Source organism: Desmodus rotundus, chromosome 5, assembly GCF_022682495.2.
Source record: "Desmodus rotundus isolate HL8 chromosome 5, HLdesRot8A.1, whole genome shotgun sequence".
Classification (NCBI taxonomy): Eukaryota; Metazoa; Chordata; class Mammalia; order Chiroptera; family Phyllostomidae; genus Desmodus; species Desmodus rotundus.
The window spans coordinates 91,691,509-91,697,187 of record NC_071391.1 but is presented as its reverse complement, the minus strand read 5'-3'; the positions used below and the strand labels follow the sequence as shown (position 1 = coordinate 91,697,187).

The 5,679-nt window shown below is 48.4% G+C and overlaps 1 pseudogene; it reads left to right on the top strand.

Moving 5' to 3' along the window:
- Positions 1-1,617: 1,617 nt before the first annotated feature.
- On the top strand, positions 1,618-2,069 carry LOC112312975 (peptidyl-prolyl cis-trans isomerase A pseudogene; annotated as a pseudogene).
- The last annotated feature ends 3,610 nt before the right edge of the window (positions 2,070-5,679 follow it).

Genomic DNA, 5,679 nt, shown 5'->3' with positions numbered 1-5,679 from the left:
CTCAGTACAAGGGCTAGCAGATATATGGTGGGAGGACAGGTTGGAAAATGGCAGGGAAAGTGAGTGGAAACCAGGTGCTGCATCAGGTGGAATAAGGTTCATGCTGGTCCTGGAAGGACCCAAGCACAGGTCCTACTATAGCCACAGCCTGGCCTCCCTTTCCACCTATCCAGGTCCAGCCTGGGTACCTCACTCCCAGCTGTAGCCTTCCCTGTCTGCACTGGCCTGGCCTCTCTGTCCTGTCCTGGCCTCCTGCTCACATGTTTATTCATGGCCAGTCCCCTGGGACAGCTGCAACTTAATGAATGGCTGAGTTGCTCAGGCTGCCTCTGATCCCAGCAGTTCAGCAGAGGAAACTGGTAACATTAATGGAAAAAAATCCGGGTTTGTGAATTGGAGATTTGGGATGGGTCTGGTGACTTGCTGGGAATGGAACAGAGAGGACACAGTGACAGTCTTCTGGGACTGAGCCCCAAGGGATACCTGAGAAAGTCAGTAGGGTTCTCAGGGGGCTTCCAGGCCAGGACTGGGCTATGGTCAAAGATCAGAGTGACAACCTGGGAAGACATAGACATGCTAGAAGGGAGAACCTGAGTCAACGCAACCAGTGTGTGGGCTAAAATAACAAATACTTTTTCTCCCACTTTCTAAGTTCTTCGAGTTGGGCTAATAATCAAATTAACAGAGACAGATCAACAGGAGAAAATCAATTTTCTTAAAAACTTTTTATTGTTATTCAATTACAGTTGTGTGCCTTTTCTCCCCATCCCTCCACCCCACCCCAGCTGAACCACCACCCTCCCCCACCTCCACCCTCCCCCTTGATTTTGTCAATGTGTCCTTTATAGTAGTTCCTGTAACCCCCTCTCCTCACTGTCCTCTCCCCACTCCCCCCTGGCTACTGTTAGATTGTTCTTAACTTCAATGTCTCTGGTTATATTTTGTTTGCTTTTTTCTTCTGTTGATTAGGTTCCAGTTAAAGGTGAGATCATATGGTATTTGTCCCTCACCGCCTGGCTTATTTCACTTAGCATAATGCTCTCCAGTTTCATCCATGCTGTTGCAAAGGGCATAAGCTCCTTCTTTCTCTCTGCTGCATAGAATTCCATTGTGTAAATATACCATAGTTTTTGGATCCACTCATTTGCTGATGGGCACTTAGGTTGCTTCCAGTACTTGGCTATTGTCAACTTTGCTGCTACGAACATTGGGGTGCACAGGCTCTTTTGGATTGGTGTTTCAGGGTTCTTAGGGTATAATCCCAGCAGTGGAATTGCTGGGTCAGAAGGCAGTTCCATTTTTAGTTTTCTGAGGAAATTCCATACTGTTTTCCACAGTGGCCTCCCCAGTCTGCATTCCCACCAACAGTGCACTAGGGTTCCCTTTTCTCCACATCCTCTCCAACATTTGTTTGGAGAAAATCAAATTTTAATACATGTGCATGTCTCCATTCACATAGGCATGAAAATTCCAAAGATGGTGAAGCAACATTGGATACATGAGTACATGACATTTTTAGACAAAGGAGAAGTGGGGGACAGGGTTTTAGATATCAGAAGTGAGAATAGGCCTTGCAGTTAGGTCCTGCCACTGCCTCAGACCTTCCCTCACCCAGCCATGGTCAACTCCACCACGCTCTTTGACATCGCTGCCCACAGCGAGCCTTTGGGCTGCGTCTCCTTCAAGCTATTTGCAGACAAACTTCCAAAGACGGCAGAAAATTTTCATGCTCCGATCACTGGGGAGAAAGGATTTGGTTATAAAGTTTCCTGCTTTCATAGAATTATTCTGGGATTTATGTGCCAGGGTGGTGACTTCACATGCCACAATGGCACAGGCAGCAAGTCCAACTGCGGGGAGAAACTTGATGATAAGAGTTTCATCCTGAAGCACACAGGTCCTGGCATCTTGTCCATGGACCCAACACAAATGGTTCCCAGTTTTTCATCTGCACTGCCAAGACTGAGTGGCTGGATGGCAAGCATGTTGTGTCAGCCATGGAGTGCTATGGGTCCAGGAAGGGCAAGACCAGCAAGAAGATCACCATTACTGACTGTGAACAACTCTAATAAATTTGACTTGTGTTTTATCTTAACTACCAGACCATTCCTTCTGTGGCTCAGGGGAGCACCCCTTCAACCCTATCTGCTTGGAATGTTGTTGTACAATCTTTGTGCTCTTGACACAGTTCATTGTGTTCCATGTTTTCCCTACCCCTTCCAAGTCTAGCGGGTTTGCAAAGTTTATGATTATGAAATAAAAACTTAACAACAACAAAGAAGTGAGAATAGGCAATTTATAGATAATTGAAGGAGAGTGAAACACACATGGCAGGCAAATTCTTGCTAGGCAACTCAGAGACAATGGGATGCAGGAGGTATATAACTAACAGGCACCTGCCTAAAGCCCTCTTGTTTGCCATACTTATTTCAAATTAGGCTAAGGCAAACATTCTAAAAATTATTCCTAAAGCAGGTTTTTCTGTCTAAATTTCTTGGACAGGAAAAGGGGAGGGCCAAATTTCTTTCTGCATCTTATTACTTAATAAACAGCTTAATGTAAAAATCCACACACACACACACACACACACACACAAAAGCGGCAAACGAGGAGCAGCAGTGGTTTCCCAGTGAGGCACAGTGGAGGTTTTCCTGCTTCCACAAGACCCATGATGACACAGCCACTCTGCTCCATACCTTCAGCTTTATGGGCTTTGAGACTGTGAGACTGAGGCTTCCCCTTATCCCCAAGAGACCTGACACTTGATTCATGGCATACACGTTTGAGAGAGAGTCTTCTGATGAGGATGAGTAGCAGCTATGCCGCCTGTGCCCTTCACCTTTGCCACCACTGACAGATCGTCACAGACCACAGCCCCTTTTGTGTGTCTCACTTTGTGCAAGTGGTGTAACCAACTGCTGCACTGGGGTGTAAATGCCAGGCCTGCTTGCTTCTTCCGGGTTTGTCTGCATGTTGTAATTGTGCAAATAAACGCTCACTCCAAATTAGCAGTATACTCCTTGAAGTTTAATATTGTGTTTGTGATACTGAAGTATTTGCTTTAATTCTAAATAAAGTTTAAATTTTACTTTTTTATCACTGGGTTAAGGTGATACAGATTATCCTTGTACTTAGAGCAGGAGTTTCTTATTCGAAGTTTTAGAAACAGTTTTAGGTCTTAGCTTGGAAAGATAGGTATTAATCCACCCTTCTATTGCCTTCAAAAATCTGAATAAAAGTGATTACATCTAAAATAAAATCCAAAAAGAAAGGCAGCTTCAGGGTGGAAAAGTTTAGTTCCCTTTACCAGCACAGTGTAAAGTGATGGGGAAGGGAGACAGGATAGAGGAGAGGAAGATGGAGTGGGCTTGCTTGGCAGCAAGAAAGTAAGAATGAGCTACAGGAAGGACACTGGTATCTAACAGCCCAGGGAAAAGAGCAGCAAGATGCACATGGTAACCAATGAGCAAGATATGGCTTTAGCAAATTCCATGCTGATGAGAAATGCAGTCTCCAGAGGAATCTAAGACCTGGCATCTCAGCAGGGGGCACACTGGGGTCAACTGAGGAAGAAGAACCTGAGTACTGCAAAGCAGCCCGCAGATAAGGAAGTGTCACAGGGTAAACCATCACTTGCTCCTGTCTTGCTCACCCTTCCAGGGCCTGCTTGCCACATTCTGCATGCAGCTGATGCATTTTATCACTGTAAAGCCCCCCTCCTGCCCACAGACAGGGATAGGGCATGGACTCAGGGTTCTCATCAGCACCCTGGGTGTTCTGCCAGGCACTGTGTTCTGTCTCCCTGCTCCCTCCTCTCTAGAGCTCAACATCATGGGGACAGAGCCTACAAATAGCTGGCAAAGGCAGCCTGTTTCCCCACCCTACTCTCTGGCTGTGCACCACAGTTGAGGTCCAGGACTTCCTGCTGCTCTGGGGTCATTAGGGGGTCAGGACAGCAAGACTTCTTAGCCCTCTAGCCCTCCCTGTAGGCTCAGAGCTGGGCAGAGCTGCTCAGCCCTTCCAGGTCTCCTGATTCTGAGGTTAGACCGAAAGAGCCCACACTGATGAGAGAGCCTGATGATAATGGGTGCATGGAAGGGAAGAAGCCTGCACAGGAAGTCATAACTGCACCTGGGGCTGCTTTCAGGCTTGACTTTGGGCAAAATCACTGTTCCTCCCAGATCCTGAGTTTCCTCAATTATAAGGTACAAGGTGGTAACATTTGCCCTGCCACCTCACAGGATTCTGTGGAACCCTTAAATGAGAATTGAGATGTGAAAATACTGCATAAGGGAAGATGGCGGCAACATAGGTGGGAGCGGAGTCCACTTCCCCTCAACGCCAGGGAAATACCTAGCTGATCTGAGGAGCAGAGCGAACAGCCAACAATATTCCAGCATATACGAAGATCAGAGACCAAAGATAGAGGACACTGAAAGATCTGACGGTAAGAAGAGTGCTCAAGGACAATAAGGTCCACGGGACCCAGGACCGCGAGGTACAAGGGCGGCAGAAGCGCCAGCCCTGGCGCAGGGGCTGCGGCAGGAGTCTTGGGAGAGGGCCAGGCTGCGCTGTGAGCAGCCAGGTGCTTGATTAGACCAGGGGGGCTTGAAAAGGAGGAATTTCTCAAAAAGAAAAAGAAAATAGAGACACTCAGGGGCTAATTAGAGAACTCTCGGTAGTAGCCGAGGCCCCTGGCGCCCCTCCCCCTCCACCCCTGGACTGCTACGCTCACCTGAGGTCCGGTCGCGCGCCCGAGCAGATTAGCGAACGGGACCCACACTTGAAACCCCGGAGGGGCGCCCACACCTGAAACCTCCGAGATAATTTGGAGCAGAGACTAGCTGCTCCACCCACAGGCCCAAAACCTCGGAACCCAGTGCCGCGTGATTCAGTCCCAGGGCGGCCCCGCCCGCCCGAGAGACTCAAGCCCAGGGCGGCTGGATCGGGCCCCCAAGCACAGAGCCTGTGGCTCAGCGGGCTGCGCGCGCTCACCAAGCTCAGGGCCGGCTGGGTGCCTGTTTTCCAAATACAAAGCTGCTGGCGAGTGTCCTAACCCCAAGGCGGCTGAATCCGCCACCTGCGCGCCAGCATTCCAAGCCCTGGCGGCTGGATTGGTCCGCTGGCTGCGCGCTCAGGGCACAAAATAACGTCACAGACCCAAAGCGGCTGGATTCCCCGGCTGCGCACGCACGCGTCACAAGCCAAAGCGGCTGGATTGGCTGATCAACGGACTGATTGACTGCCAGGGACCACACCTACAAAACAGTGAAGAGTGTGACCCAGGAAGAGAGAAAAGTGAAACCAATCCTTCCAACCACCCCCTCCCGTTTCACAGACAGGACACCAGCAGAAATAACCTGACCGGTTTAAAGCCAACAGAAGATTTTTTTTTTTTTATCCTTTTTCTTTTTTTTCCTTTCCCCCTGAAATCCTTCTTCCTCTCTCTTTTTTTTCATTCCTTCTTCCTCCCATCCTGTACCATTTTTATGTCTTCTTCCTGCCTTCTTTTATCTATTTCTATGTTTTAATTTTTGCTAAAATTCCTTCTTATCTTGCCTCCGATCTTTCTTTATTCCTTCTTCCCTCCTTCCTTCCTTTCCTCCTTTCCTATTTCCTTTTTCCCTCCTTCCCATCTTTGTTTTGGTTTGTTTTGTGTGTGTGTGTGTGTGTGTTTTT